At 48.5% G+C, this 16,178-nt stretch overlaps 1 protein-coding gene across 5 annotated transcripts in view; it reads right to left on the bottom strand.

The window, feature by feature from the left end:
- Positions 1-3,420, bottom strand: part of SIPA1L2 (signal induced proliferation associated 1 like 2) — a 224,439-nt gene extending 221,019 nt beyond the window's left edge. For 3 of the 5 annotated variants that reach the window (XM_043596300.1, XM_043596303.1, XM_043596301.1), the window contains exon 1: positions 3,325-3,420. The gene's annotated coding sequence lies outside the window, so the exon portion shown is untranslated. The remainder of the gene's footprint in view (positions 1-3,324) is intronic. The other 2 variants (XM_043596302.1, XM_043596304.1) reach the window with 1 other exon arrangement.
- Positions 3,421-16,178: the final 12,758 nt, after the last annotated feature.

The following is a 16,178-nucleotide window of genomic DNA, read 5'->3' as shown; positions in this document are numbered from 1 at the left end:
GGGGGGGTAGGCGGGGGGGAATATCATGGAACTGGGTTACACTAAATATGAAACCTCTCAAGAAACAGAACCTCTCCTGTGGGTCAGATCTGGCTCTCTCCAACCACTCTTGGGAACCAAAGTTTATGAATCAAGTCCAGAAAGGATTGAAATCATTTATCTCTGAAGTTAAGAAGCATTTAAAGTCCTATTATACTGTTATCTCTCCTTCAAAGGGGTCACGGTGACATGTGATTGGAACAGAAAAGCGATTTCTGCCTCACTGATTCCAAGGTAAACCAAGTAGCTAGAACTCCCAGGAATGTTCACATACAAACACACCGTAAGGCAATGAACACAGACACAATCCTGAAAACGATGAACTGTCACAGTGAGTCCTCTGCATTACGCGAATACCTTTGTTTTAAATGTTCAAGAAATCTAAAATATTGCTGCTGAAAGGGATCATGGAAATACTTTATCCAAACTCATTTGCGACAGGCAATAGAAAGAGGAAAGTAGAGGTTCCCGTTCCTCCCGCCTAAAGCTCTCCCTAGTCTATCACCCTGCAAGGGAATTAGGTACAATAATGGATGCAGAAAAATCTGGAACACGGTTCCCTGCATTCTTCAGAACTGTACATTGTATCTCACTCAAGTTCAAAACAGGAAAAAAAAAACTGCTTTGCTTTTCAGTAAATAGTAACAGTCTAAATTTTCTTCAAGTTCAGCACATCTTTGAAAAGATAAGTAATCCTAAACCACCAGGACAAGCAGACCATAAATGCAAAGACTTTAAACTAGTTTTGATGACCAAACCCAATACTTTTAAACCAGTTTCAATTACCAGACAGTTGCCCTTTCAAGGTTAGTGACTATTTCCTCACGTTCAAGAACAGACAGATTTTCAAAATGAATAACCCACTATTCCCTCCTCTGCCTCAGGTAAAAAGATCCCCAAGGTGGACAGGTGTTTACTAAGCTCAGGTATCGAGGAACCCTTTAAAATGCCATTCCAGTCTCAATGCAGGGGGGGGGGGGGCAACTTACAAGCCCACAGTACACAGCTTTAACTACAATAAACCTCATAAAAGCCAAATCACGATGCTCTGATAATTCCCATCACATTCCATAAAATGAAAGCTCTTGGAAAAAGGCAAAGATTTAAAAACACAAGCATCTGATGAAAAATATACACTTAAATCGGCTGGGGAAAATCTGCAGCCCCTACCCCAAAGCCAGAAGCTCTACCTCCCTACCTGCAACGTATGTTATTTTCTCTTATTTTCCAGACCAAATGCTTATACTGCTTCTTACCCAAGTTCATTTCACCCCATCTATAGGTAGCATGTGGGTACTGATAAAAGCTGTTTCTGATTCCATTTCCTACTTCCCAGATGTTTGCTAGAGTTTTCTTTTTTTTCTTCAGCTATTTATGAATGCGCTCCAATTTAGAACAAACAAATTCAACATGTCATATTTTAAGCTGGGCAAGACACACAATAAATGGCAGCTATAAAATAAGTCCAAGATATTTCTCCAGCTTATGAACAAGTATGCCTACCGAGGCAAGATTTGGACAGGCTGCCACGGTTTTGGTCTAGGAAAAAAAGTACTTAAAATGTATAACTGAGAACCTGCTGTTGCTGATTACCTGCTGGCTACAGTAATTCTCATAAAAAGGGGTTGTGCTTGGAAATGAAAAACCAAGTGTCAACCGGGAGAAAGACAGAAAGACGTCTCTACCAAATTCTTGGTATGAATCATGCATATATATACTTCCAACTACAAGCATCACTGAAACCTTAGGAAGAATCAATGATTTTGTACACAAAACTCAAGATGGAAGACTGCACTTTCTCACGAATAATGTTGTTTTATACCTCTCTGAATCAAGCAGTGAACTCCTAAGTTAAAAAAGTGAAAATATGGTCTAAATCCAGTCCTCGAATATATTTCTCAAACAAAAACGTGAAAACAGACATCCTTAAATTTGTGACTAAAAATGGTGACCAAGTTGTCTCTTGAAATTCATCTTTAAGAATGCCAGAAATAATGACACTTTTTGAAGTGGAGATAAACGTTTGTTTTATACAGAAGTAGTATATTTCAAAGAAAGCAACAGTTCTGGAGATTTTTTCCCCCTCCCATCACTAATTGCAAAACTGGAAAAAATTGCAACCTGGATTGCAGATAGGCAACTCAAAAGCGCAGTTTACAAATGCCCGTCATAAGAAAGCCATCTAGTGTTAACATTTAGAAATGAAAGCTGCAGACAAAAGAGGCAAAGAAAAGAAAAATCTTAGTGACTATTTTGAACTTACTGAGAGCAAACCTATGAGAATCGTCAAGATTCTTTGTTTAAAAAAAAAAAAAAGGGCCATCATCATGAAAACCAACTCCTAAGCTAAACAAAATCCAAAACATGTACAATTTCATTTTGACCAAAATCATGTTTTGGTGACCACAATTCCGTGACCAATGCACTTGATTTTTCCAATACTCACGCTGGAGTCATCTTGGGCTGAATTAATTTAACTGAAGCAGGTTAATGATGACAAATATCTCCCAGAGGGGTAATGCCAAGTTGTTTTCTCTTCCCCAGAAGCATCGGCTCTCGCTTGCAGATGATGAACTGAAATTGATTCTTTGGGTTTGTGGCACGGTTGAAAATTAATCTATAGGCGCTCGTGGGGATACTCCCAGGACGTGGTCAAACTAGCTTTAATAATATGGGGGGACCCGACAGGCCCGGGAGCGGAGGATGGAGCGAGGCACGGAGACCGGAGAGGTGGCAGAGCGGTCGGGACCCCAAAGGGTGGTCGCGCCGAGTTAGAAGGGCGCTCGCCGCGCCTCGGGATCTTACAAAAGAGGGAGCGGGGCGCCGGCGAGAGCGCGCGCCGGGGGCGCACACCTTCCCGGGGGAAGACACCCCGCAGCAAGTTCAGCAAGTAACCCCGCCCGGCGCGCCGGTGCACAGCGTCCCGCAGCCTTTCATCTTCGCTCTTGGGTTAGTCACAGAGGAGTTGCTGCGCACCCAGAGGAGGTCCTCATTAGTGCTCGTGTCACCAAGACGGGAATAACCTTTCTGCCGATCGATAACTTTGAGAGAACGAGCGGCGGCGGCTCCTCTTCCACCCGGGGCTCGGAAGCGCGGGCGCGTCTGCCAGCCGGACCCCCCGCCCCGCGCCCCTGCCCTGCCCCCGGCCCGGCCATCAGCCCCCGAAGCGCTCCCGGGGCAGCCCCTGCACCCCGGGACAGTCCTCGCGGAGGCCGTGCCCAGACACCACCCGAAGGCTCCCGAGCGGATCCCGCCTCGCTCCCCGTCCGCTCGCCCGACACGCACCTCGGAGACGCAGTCCGCCGGGACCTGCTACAGCCCACGAGCGCGCGGCGGCGCGTACCGGGGCCGCCGCCTCGCCGCCCGCCGCTGCCCGGGGCTGCCCATCGGCCCGGACTCTGCCGGCGCCGGGCTCCGGCGGGAGGCGGCCCGGACCCGCCGGCTGCGGCTGGAGCTGTCGGCCTGCGCTCGGGCGGGCGGGCGGCCGGGGCGGGGGCGCGGCGCTGCTCCTCCTCCTCCGTCGTCCTCCTCCCGCTCCGCCGGCTCCTCCCGGGCTCCCGGTCTGCCGAGCCGGCTCCCGACGCCGCCGCCCGCCCGCCCGGCGGCACCGCCCCCCGCCCGCTCTGCGGCCTCCCATTGGCCGCCGCCTGCAGGCCCCCTCGGCCCCGCCCCGCGATTGGGCGCGGGCGCCGTCCGTCCCGCCGCCCCGCGGGGCTCGGGGCTCAGCCGGTGCGCGGTTCCCAGGCCCCGCGGCGCGCGAGAGCGGCGCGTCCCGGAGGGGTTCGGGCGCCCTTCCCCGCGAGGGGGGCTGCGGGGCGCGGGGGCGCGGCGCCTGGTGACCTCGGGGGAGGTACAGCCTACCTGGACCCGCGCCTCGGGGGAACCGGCGCCGCCCTCCGCGGACTCGTTTCCCCCCTCCGGCCGGAATAAGTTAAAAACCCCGAGTCCGGCCGCGAGCGGCCCCCTAGCGCCGTCGCGACCCCGCCTGGCCCTCCACTCTCCGCGACTGGGAGAGACGCGCCCGCCCCGGGCTCAGGTCCCCGCGCCGCCAGAGCCTGAGTGTCGCGGGCCGAGGAGACCCAGCCAGCCGCGGGCGCTGCGCGGGCACCTGCCTCAAGACGCAGCGGAATCGCGGCGGCCGGCGACGGCCCAGACCACTGTCTCACTGCGTTCAGAAGACGACGGCAGGAGGGGCGAGCTCCGACTGGGTGCGGGCCTGGGAGGGCGCCCCAGGGCCGCCCAGGCGGTGTTCCTACCGTGTGCCGGCCTGGGGGGAAGGGGGCGTCCCGGGACCGCCCTGGGGATGTCCCTACTGCGTTCTGGCCCGGGAACGCGCCCCGGGACAACCCTGACTGAGCCCCTGCGCTCTGGGGCTGGGGTACTAGGTTGCACGGTAAGATGAGGTCAGGTAGGTGCCAGCGCCCTGGAATGCTGCACAGATGAAACCTTTCCAAGCTAGGGGGAGGGGTGCAAGGCGAGAAGTCCAGGCGCTGCGGGCCCAGCCCGGAGCCCGCCCACCCCGCGCCGCAGGCAATCCTCAACCTGGGGTCGGAATGCTTTTGGATCTTTATCTAGAGGAGGAGAAGGAAATGAACTTTTTATACCCGTCTTTTTCTACTTTGCTGGGAGATGTTGATCACCCAGGAGGAAGCGCTACCTGAAACTATTAATATAAATTGCTTGACACTTGAATTGGTTGCTGAAAGATTCAAAGGACTTTTTTTTTTTTTTTTTTTTTTGAGATTGAGGGATTGCGAGCAAGGGAGGGGCAGAGAGAGAGAGAGAAGGAGACACAGAATCCGAAAGAGGATCCAGGCTGCCAGCCCAGCACAGAGCCCGAGGCGGGGCTAGAACTCCCAAATTGCTAGATCATGACCTGAGTCGAGGTCGGCGCGACTGAGCCACCCAGGAGCCCCTCAAGGAACTCTTTGAAGAGAAGCCATTTTTAGGGGCGCCTGGGTGGCTCAGGTAAGCCTCGGATAAGGTCATGATCTCACGTGTTCCTAGCGCTGGTGGGTTCCAGCCACGCGTGGGGCTCAGCGCTCACAGGCTCACAGTCCTACCGTGGGACTTCCCCTCCCTCTCTCTCTGCCCCTGCCCTGCTTATGCACGTGCTCTCTCTCTCTCTCTCAAAATAAATAAAAAGAGAGAGAGAGAGAGAAGACTTTGTTTAAGCTATGGTGGAATTGCCTCTGCCTTTTAAACGGTAAGGTGGGAGTCACAACCTGTAGGCAGGGCTGGATTGGTTTAGGTAATCTAACTTACCTTCCAGCCCCACCTTACATATAGCATTTCCTGAGCTGGTTTTATGGCATAGGGCCGGCCAGGCTGTTTGTTTCCTGAGACTGGATCCAGGGCTTTCAGTTCCTGTTTCTGGAGGCAGAATTCTTCCTGGAGAGATAAAGTTGTCTGTACTTCCCCATCGCCAACACTCCCTAGAATATAACCCTGTGAAAAGTTAGAGGTGGTTCCTCCCATGCCGTGTTTTAAGGCCGTACATCGTACAATCTTTTAGACCTCTTGGTAAAGTATGTGCATAATATATGGGAGGAGGTGTAATAAAACATGTCTGAGTGTTACAACGACATGATAAAATTTCTGAGTTCTCCAGGTTTGATGGGTTTCCCACCTGCCACCCCATTCCCGCACTTACAAGGTGGTCAAATAGTCATTCAACAAACACAATGCGGAGATCCTGGGATGTTCCAGAAGATGCAGGAGCAGGGGATATAAAACCACATAGCACACGGGCCCTGTCTTCAGGAGTCATCCTCATATATCAGAGATGCTCTGCTACAGACGTGAACAAAATCCCCCAGGGACAGTCATGGACAGACATTTCCTGGGGAGCCTAGGGAGGACATACTTCCCTTCATAACACGTTATTACAGTAGTTCTCACACTCGACATAATCGCACATGTCATTGTCTTTCCCACTATGCCGCGAGGGCCTCGAGGAACAGAACCACGTCTCCCCCTGCCTTTTGGCTCAAGATGGCGGTCACTGCCTGAGTCGATGGGTTGGCACAGAGGTGGCCCCTTGCTCTGGCAGCTGCACTTGTCTACTGTCTGGCAGATGAGGAGGAACCTTGAGGTGTTCCTTAAGGTCCAGTGCGGAACGATTTTCCAAGGAAGTCTCCCCAGACGCTCAGTGACGGTGTGAGCCACAATTCTCTTCCTCTCCCACTTTACCATCCCTCCCGTGTTTTGCAAGCTGAAACCGAAACACCCGGGGCCCTTTTGGCCACTACCAAAGTTGGCAGCATTTGTTTAAGCGCTTGTAATTGACCGTGCAATCGGTTGTCTGCGTTTATGAAAGCCTGTGAGGGTTTCTGACTTTCCCAGAACCCCAGGTCACATGGAGTCCTCCCTCGTCCCAGGGTCCCCTGCTTCAGGAGACTTCTCCTGAGCCCCTTTCCCGCATCTGGTTGATGTTGGACGGTGGTGACGGAGCCCAGGACCAGGTCCACAAGGTGTCCACCTTATAGGACACTGTGAGATCTTCAAGAGACAAACCTCAGGAATGATTGCACATCGTATTCCCCAGAAATATATTACAGAGATACCATTAGGTTTACTGCTGTGTTCTTCCTCACCGGTTTTTCCATCAACCCTCGTTTCTTGACCTTCTAGGCAAGGGCAGAGATTGAAATTGCCTTACCTGTTAAGATATCAGTTCATCATTTCGGCCTTAGGATATCTTACCAGAAAAAAAAAAAATCTTTTTCTATTAAAGCTATAAATTTTGCTGACGTTCTAAAGAAAAATATCAACTATGAAGTGTGACACTGTATTTGCCCAAAAGCTAGAGTGAAAGATCGTGTGTTTATCTTGTCACTGTCACCCTCCCTCGGGTTAAGGCTTCCTCCCCCACCCCTGCCCTGTGTTCAATTTCTGCCTTTCAAGTCTGCTTTCTCCTGTGAATTTCATCATGCTCTGAGGGGTTCCTAAAGAAACAAACTCAAGGGATTAATCCTCTTTACAAGTCTGAATCAGCACATCCACTCCTTCTGAAATAATTCCAACATCGGCCTTACCTAATTTTTTCTAAACGGTGTAAAAAGGCACAGAGTTCAAAGACATACCAGCTGTCTACGCCGTTCCAAGATTTTGAGCTTATTGGCTGACCTTGGCTAGTACTTGTATCTATTTACCTTTGAATTTAGCAAAACGGGACTTTTTAATTTCTTAACACACTACGGCAAGTTTCTACCTACAAACTATATGTAGACACTGTCATAAACCTGAAAGGCTGTCTAAGCTAATAAGGTTTTAGATTTCCACCCTCATTGCCTCCTTCCCTTTTCTACCGTCAACCCTCTTTTTAAAAGTATTTCTTTTAAGCCAAATGAATATTCATAAATGGCAACAAATGTGTATTGATTTCATACTACATTCAGGGCATTATGTTAGTCTCAAAGGACCCAAAGGGCTACACAGCAGTGTATGTGTATTTCATGATAAGGAGCAGGTGTTCAGGACCCCTGAGGAGGGGTTCCCACAGGGAGAGCGGGAGAGTCAACCGCCTGCAGGCAAAGCTTGAGCCAGTGGAGGAAAGCATCACCAAAGATATCAAACCTGCCGAGCAAGGAGGAAAGAAGAGAACACCGCCAGCAAGAGGGAGCACGATGGGCAAAGACGCAGGAACCAACAGTGCGAGGCGAGGCATGTTTGGGAAACAGCTGTGCCCTTTGGCCGTACGCAGGCTTATTCACTTATATAACATACACTTATCTAGTGTGTCGTCCATGCGAGGTGCGTTTTCTTCTTCAGAGGGAAGTCGTCCCATATAGGCATTGCTTCACTTTCCTTTCCAAATGGCCATCTCTCACAACAGAAACGTGTTAGGCTATCCTGTAATAAAGCAAAATAAGAAGTGCCAATTTCTGGTGCAATTTAAACACGGTTAAGGGACATTGCGGTGGCTCGGTCAGTTAAGCATCTGACTTCAGCTCAAGTCATGATCTCACCGTTCTTGCGTTCAAGCCCCGCGTCGGGCTCTGTGCTGACAGCTCAGAGCCTGGAGCCTGCTTCCGATTCTGTGTCTCCCTCTCTCCCCGCCCCTCCCCTGCTCACACTCTTACTCTCTCGGTCTCTCATAAATAAATAAATGCTAAATTTTTTTAATTAAAAAATAATAAAAATAAAATCAATAAAAAGTAAAAAAAAATAAAAAAAAAAACACATGGTTACGCTGCAGCTTAGAAAGCGTGGATTACAGGGGCACCTGGGTGGCTCAGTCAGTTGAGCGTCCGACTTCGGCTCAGGTCATGATCTCGCAGCCTGTGAGTTCGAGCCCCGAGTCAGGCTCTGTGCTGACAGCTCAGAGCCTGGAGCCTGCTTCGGATTCTGTGTGTCCCTCTCTCTCTGCCCCTTCCCCATTCATGCTCTGTCTGTCTCTCTCAAAATTAAATAAACATTAAAACATTTTTTAAAAAAGGGGGGCTCCTGGGTGGCACAGTTGGTTGAGCATCCAACTTCGGCTCAGGTCATGATCTCACAGCTTGTGGGTTCGAGCCCTGCATCGGGCTCTGTGCTGATGGCTCAGAGCCTGGAACCTGCTTCGGATTCTGTGTCTCCCTCTCTCTCTGCCCCTCCCCCACTCATTCTCTGTCTCCCTCTCTCTCTCTCTCTCTCTCTCTCTCTCTGTCAAAAATAAAATAAAAACATTAAAAAACAAAACAAAACTATATTTAGAAAGTGTGGGTTACTGGCCCTGGTTGTGAGTATTCCAGCAGTCCTGATAAAAAGAAAGCACCTGTTCCTTTTCAAGTGAAACTCAATAGAATAAGTAAGAGTTATTAAATAATGTGCTAAATACCACATACTACTCATAGGAGCCAGAGAAGAAAGCTATCTAATAAAAAATAAAACTCAATTCTGCAGGTGTATCTGGAGGCCTACTGTGTGCTCACCTCTGCTGCGGGGGATGTACAAGATCACTACATACAAGTAACCACGTCGTCCTCAAAAAAATATAATACAGCTAAGCTGGGATTTTTACATAGGAAAATTCTAAGAACAGTGCAAAGTCAATACGTTAAAAATTGCATGTTGTACGGATACGTGCGTGAAGAATTGGAAAGGCAGTAGGCACAGAGGATCAAAAATTAAGGACGAATATCTTTCAGGAGGGAAGGGTTTCTTGTATTTGTAACATTTGTTGCACAAATAAGAAATCCTGCACGTTGGGGCACCTGGGTGGCTCAGTCCGTTAAGAGTCTGACTCTTGATTTCGGCTTGGGTAGTGATCTCGCAGTTGATGAGTTTGAGTCCCATGTCAGGCTCTGTGCTGACGGTGCAGGATTCTCTCTCTTTGACCCTCTCCTGCTCGCATTTTCCTCCTCTCTCTCTCCCTCTCTTTCTCTCTCTCCAAATAAATAAACTTCAAAAAATATATAGGAACGCTGTATGTTGATCTTTGCTGTAATCTTCCCAATCCAGTGTTTTTTCAAGAATCTTTCAAGGCATGTGGATTATTTCTTTTCTCATCCTCCAAACCCTTGCCCACAACTATTCCCACTTTCTTCCCTTTACCTTCCCCTGTCCAGACTCACAGCTAAACAACTTGTACAAATTTTATCTTCTGACAGCTGTCTCCCGCCCCCTCACCTCACCATACTTCCAAAAAAAAAAAAAAAGGCAATGAAAAAGAGGCCTAAACTGCATATAATTCAAAAACATCTTCCATCTCTGCTCTTGCTTTGGTGGAAACCCAGGTAGTGGAATTTTTAGGAGCCCACACACCTTGGCATCAGACAACCTGGACTCAGAACCTGATTTGGAAGCTTGTTAGATACAAGACTATAGACAAGTTACATCTCAAAGTTCCGCTTTCCTCGTGTGAAAATGATGATACCCCTACATCAGAGGGCGGTGGTGAGAAGTGCATGTGATTTGGGGTACACCGTGCTTAGCACGGTGGCTGGCACACAGTGGGTGCTGAAAACGCGCTGTGTCGCCAGTGTTTACCATCCCCTCTTACCCTTCATGGGAGTGAAGCCCCGCACACAGAACCCAGCACAGGGGAGGGGTTGATAAACAGCTAAGGAATGAATAAAGGACCGGGTAGGTGGATCGCCCCGAGTGATAAAGTCCTGTATTTGTTTTCCTATTTTCTGCCACGGGAGATATAAGGCTTAGATCTTCATCTTTCAAATTTTATTCCCACTTGAGACTTACAGTAGTCATTAAGTCATGTTTGGGTTCTACTGCTAAGAAATAACCAATAACAGCCACGTTAAGTTGCGTTCATCCGTGAGCAGCTGCTACTCTCTACCGCTAGATGGCGTCTATCAATAATAACACTAAAAAGCACCACACATAGGGGGCAAGGTAATAATTCTAAAGAAATGAATACGGAAAAGGCACATGTATCTGTGTGTATACATATTCACGTATATATGTTTACCTTTTACATATGGTTTCTCTTTAATATTGCTTATGAATACAAAGCTGTCTACAGTTTGGCAAACCTTTGCTTTCCTAATTTTAACCATCTCCTGGAACAACATTTTGAGTTGTTTAATTAAACTCTAGGCAGCCTCAACCTGCAAGACTTTGCACAGCACCTGGTGACCGCGGTCTTTGATGCGGACGGAGGAAGCCCATGTCTTAAGATGAAAAGAGTAGGTAAGGAGAAAAGGACCATCAAACAAAATCAAAACACCCTTGGACTCCTGATTCCGTCGTTTCTGCAATCTATAAAGTAAGGCGTGGAGCTCGCAAAGATGAACTCTGAGTCCTACGAAATGTTGGGTCTTCATTTCTAGGAAAGCAGAGGAGTGACTGAGCAGAGAGCCTGTAACAGAGGCCATCTTCAACCACCTACAAAAAATGCCTCCGTCAGTAGTTCACAATGTTGCCTACATCTCAACATGTCAGAAACCAAATTTTCCCCGAGGGCTGGCTCTTCTCGCTAACCCTGACGTGTGTGATAATGCTGCTGTCATCTGCTAAATACTAGATAGGGCCTCCTTGGATTCCTCTTTTGCCTGCCTTCCTGGATGCAACATAAAACTCCTCAGGTTTTCCCCAGTGGTCTCTCATGCCAGACTCCTTCCCCCTCCCGTGTCGCCCTGCCATCCTCCTCAGACGCTTTCCTCCTTAAGGGTGGTCAGTTCCCTTCAGTGAGCTCTTTGCTCCCTGCCCTTCAACTTCCCGGCCACTAGCTAGTCACGACTTCAAGTATATGGACTTCCAGCTCGAAATCCCTCTTGAGCTTCTTGGTGCCTCCTGGATAATGGCCAAATTCTCCTCACCTTACTGGCATGTGGACCTTCCACAGTCTGGCTCCAACACGAGCTTCCTGGATCTCTTGGTAATATTTGCCACCGCGAACGCCTTTCCCTGGGACGCTCACTTCCCTTTGCCCCACGTGTGACCTTCTCCCGGAGTCTCTCTTACCTCCCTGCCCACTCCTCCTCCCTTTATCTGAAGCTCCTTTCCTTCCCTTCCATCTTCCCATTTGATTCTCTCCTACTCTTCTCTCCCTGGGAAATCTCAACCTTTCCAGGGTTTACAATTATTATTTTCACCTTCCTCCCTCCTGACCCTAGATAGGCGGCCTTGACATATACATATTCAGCTCTATATATTCAGTCAACATCTCTACTTGGATGCCCCAAACGTAGCTCAAATATACCCCAATCACAACATATCCCCAAATTCGACCATCATAGGACCTCCCAAACTCCTTTCTCTGTGACCCCTATTTCAGTAATGGCGTCACCGCTTATCTGTCACGTCAGAAAGCTGGGGCTCCTCCTTCTCCCTCATGCACTCATCCGAGCATCGACCGGGACTTGGCCTGTACCTCCTAAGTGCCTCTTGCCTGTAGCTGCCTCTTGCCATCCCGTTTGGCCAAGACAAAAGCAATAGCCTCCTATACAGCCTGTCTTCCATTGTTTCCTGTCCAGCTCTTCTTTAATCCGTATTGGCCTCCTGCAGCCTTCCGTCCACACAGTCAGACTAACCCCCCTCTCGTGCTTCAAAACCTTCAGAGGCTTCTAGAGTCCCCAAGATAAAACTGTAACACCTTGATCTGGCCTCCGTTGCCCTCTCTAGCCCCTGGCAATCCAAACACCTTTCATTTGGTTCTGCCTTCCTACTTTGCCTCTGCAGAGACATTTCTCTGCGAACAACTCCCCTCTCTCCCTGCTTCGGTCCAACTAACTCCTCTTCGTCCTTCAGTCTCCAAGAGCCCTCCCTCAGAAGATCGCCCTCGATCCCATAGGGCACCCATACATCTTCTCGTGGCACCGGAGCCGGCCCATCATACACCTTCTTCTGCTTTCTTGTGTGTGTGCCTCCGTCTTTCCCACCAGAGCAGACACTCTGAAGGCAGAAAGTGCGTGGCGGCCTTGACCATCTCCACAAGGCCTAATGTGCATCTGAATTCCCGATAGCTTTTGCCTAAGATCTCAACCTCAGCCCCAGATGGGCCTCTGCTGGTGTATCTGCTGAAGGGGAAGATAGAGCCAGTGGTGGTTTATTGTCTCTGCAGGTGGTCAAATGTACTTACAGGGAACCAATGCATCTCCAGGAAAAGGACACATGTGGCCTCCTACAGAAGCTTGAAGTTGGAGGGAAGGCCTGATTCTCAGGACAAAATGACGTCTATTACACATATCAATTTATCTTGAGCCCTCCCTCCATGTACCCATGGCTGTATTATAGGAAGACAGAGAGCTGTCCTTTATTTAAAAAAAAACAATTTTTTTTAAACGTTTTATTTATTTTTGAGACAAGGAGAAACAGAGCATGAACAGGGGAGGGTCAGAGAGAGGGAGACACAGAATCTGAAACAGGCTCCAGGCTCCGAGCTGTCGGCACAGAGCCCAACGTGGGGCTTGAACTCATGGACCATGAGATCATGACCTGAGCCGAAGTCGGCTGCTTAACCGACTGCGCCACCCAGGCGCCCCGAGAGCTGTCCTTTAAAATGATCACTTTAGGGGCGCCTGGGTGGCGCAGTCGGTTAAGCGTCCGACTTCAGCCAGGTCATGATCTCGCAGTCCGGGAGTTTGAGCCCCGCGTCGGGCTCTGGGCTGATGTCTCAAAGCCTGGAGCCTGTTTCCGATTCTGTGTCTCCCTCTCTCTCTGCCCCTCCTCCGTTCATGCTCTGTCTCTCTCTGTCCCAAAAATAAATAAACATTGAAAAAAAAAATTAAAAAAAAAATAAATAAAATAAAATGATCACTTGAGCGGTGCCTGGGTGGCTCAGTCAGTTGAGCGTCCGACTTCGGCTGAGGTCTTAATCTCTCTGTCCATGAGTTCGAGCCCCGAATTGGGCTCTGTGCCGAAAGCTCGGAGCCTGGAGCCTGCTTCGGATTCTGTGTCTCCCTCTCTCTCTGCCCCTCCCCTCCTCGCGCTGTGTCTCTCTCAAAAATAAATTAACACTAAAAAAATCTTTTAATGATCACTTGAAATCCAGAGTGGCACCAGGACACAAGCAAGTTGTGCTTCTTTTCCTCTATTACAATACAATGAGACAGTCCCCAGATCAAAGGGCATCAGCACATTGGTAGTGGGGCCCCGCAGGATATATTAGCAGCCAGGTGGGAGAGTCAAAACAAAAAGACCAATGATTACTCTGAGCACGGTCCCTTCTGGACCAGAAGCCAGTCCAGGGAGTTTGTGGTCACGTCCAAATTGTGTGTGTGTGTCCCTGGGTTTTAGAGATAGCATCTCAACCTCTTCCTTATTATTGTAACAGGTACAATCTACGTCTTGTCGCTCTAACCACACTTGGTAAGGGATGGAGATAAATCCGTCTGAGCAACTTGGCCACTGTTCAAGGAGGTTTGAGGAATGCTCTGAGTGTATTGTATTATTTAGAGAGTAAAGCGTGGGGGTGGGGGGGGCTGGGGGGCAGTATCATAAGATTTGCCCCCCTGAGGGTGTAAAACTTGGAAAATGCAAGTGGGCTTTTTTGAACTCCAGTTTCCTCATGATCTTGCTATATTTTAAACATGGTTATTTCTCCATTATGTACATCCTCCCCGTAGGAGGGTCCCACCCAGCTATCTCCCGTAGGAAATTAAAGAAGAAGGGTGTGAAAAGTGAGTAGTGAGGGTGTACGTGGGCAAGTAACGGCGATAAAGTGATCTCCCCAACTACAGTCTAAACAAAAAGCAATCGCTTTAGGGTCACCTATTTTATGGTCATCACCCACACCTCTTCTCCATGCGACAGCACAAGTCAGCAATAGGACGGCAGGATCGTTTCCTCCCCAAAGACAAGGTATAGGAAATAAAACACAAGGCAACACAGCCTCGGACAAGATGCTTTTACATTAGTGCGCGGTTCAAGAGAGCTTAGTTTTCTGAGCACCTAGCAATTACCCACCCAGGACCAGCTGTGGTAGCCCGTGTTTTGCAGAAAAGGATCACAAGTGTCACCAGAAGCTTTGCAGCACCAGGCATCATGCAACATCCGACGGCCAGGATAAGTAGTCAAGTGCCCAAAACATGCAGACTGATTGTGTATCGCCATACTTTCCATTGACTATACTCCGTGAGTAAAGCCTACCCGAAGGGAAGAAAAATTATCACTATGTCCATGTATCCATATATAAATCAGGGGTGTCCTCCAACCAGGAGGTTCCCATTAGTTGACAGAATATACCACGTTACACTTCATTTAAATTTTGTTTAATGCTTATTTACTTTTGAGAGAGACAGAGACAGAATGCGAGTGGGTTAGGGGCAGAGAGAGAGGGAGGCACAGAATCCGAAGCAGGCTCCAGGCTCCGAGCTGTCAGCACAGAGCCCGACGCAGGGCTCAAACTCACAGACCGCGAGATCATGACCTGAGCCGAAGTCGGACCCTCAACCCAGGTGCCCCTACGTTTCATTTGCTCTTGTTCTGGTCCATTCATGGTTTCAGTGGTTTACCAGCAGGAAAGCCCTAGAGGCGACCCATCCAGACAAGATTAGACAACATACAATAATCATCTTTAGTGTGTCCACTTGGAAAATTGACTGGTATTCATGTGTAACAATAAAATCAAATTTGTGGGCACTTTACTCCCAAGTCATGGATATAAAGAGAAGATCTGGTAGGGGCTCGGGCTGGGGGCAGGGGGGTGTCACTGTGTACAGGGAGAAGAAACCGAAGAGGAAAGTGCATCTGTATCGACTGTATACTCATAGTTTAAGCACTGAGCTCATTCATTCCAAACATTCTGTAAAGTAATAACAGTAATCTTGGTTTTCTGCAGGCTGTTTGGAGATCAGAGAATCTCTCTAGCATTGTCACTTTAACAAACACGAACACACTGAACTCTTACTGTATGCGGGGTATCCTTCCGGGTAGGGGGCCAGGGAGCAATGCCATAGGTCCGTCTTATAGATGAAACTGGCTCATATCTAGTTTGGGGCTCTAACACCCCCAAAAGAGCCTAGGGCATGTGACAAGGATGGAAAACAGTCCTAGGATAAATGCCAATTTATTTATTTTTTTCCATTCATCCACCCATCCATCCTTCTGTCCATCAAACATACTTCGGATGCTATGGTGAGCCACGCACTGTGCTATTGGCACTGTGGTTGCTAAAATAAATTGGTGCTTAGTCATGAACTAAAGAGGCAATAAACAGATGAAGAATTCTTAAGAAACGTAATTAACAGGATAGTCACTAGGACTTGAATCCACTCCAGCGGTCAGGAGGGATATAAAGCGCAAGTCAACCCCAAAGATTGCCAGATATTAACCAGATATTAGCCTGTTTTGGATTAGGATGCCTTTCCCAGTTCTCGTGTAAGCTGTCATTTTTCTCTGATTTTCACCTTTTTGGTCACCTATTCTCTCCTGACCTCTGATAAAGGCACCATCTGCCTACACCTTGACTTGTCCACTGGCCTCAGCTCAAGGTTATAGCATGTCAGGGTGATTTTTGAGCCAATTCCAGTGAAATATTTTAGAGATAATGAAATAGTTTACAGTCAATTAGTTCAGAGATCATGTAAAAAGGATTCTTTTACTGTTTAAGATGAAGTCTCCAGAGCCTAAATGGACATTTACTACCTGAAGATTTTAAGCTGCTCTTTTTTTTTAAATCCGGAATTGTCATTTTGCTAACGTGACATCGTTTTCTTTGTTTTATCACCGCATCCATCTTTACATTGTGACTGCAA

This window comes from Prionailurus bengalensis, chromosome D2, assembly GCF_016509475.1.
Source record: "Prionailurus bengalensis isolate Pbe53 chromosome D2, Fcat_Pben_1.1_paternal_pri, whole genome shotgun sequence".
NCBI lineage: Eukaryota > Metazoa > Chordata > Mammalia > Carnivora > Felidae > Prionailurus > Prionailurus bengalensis.
The sequence above is the reverse complement of the archived record's forward strand: the minus strand, read 5'-3'. Positions and strand labels throughout refer to the sequence as shown.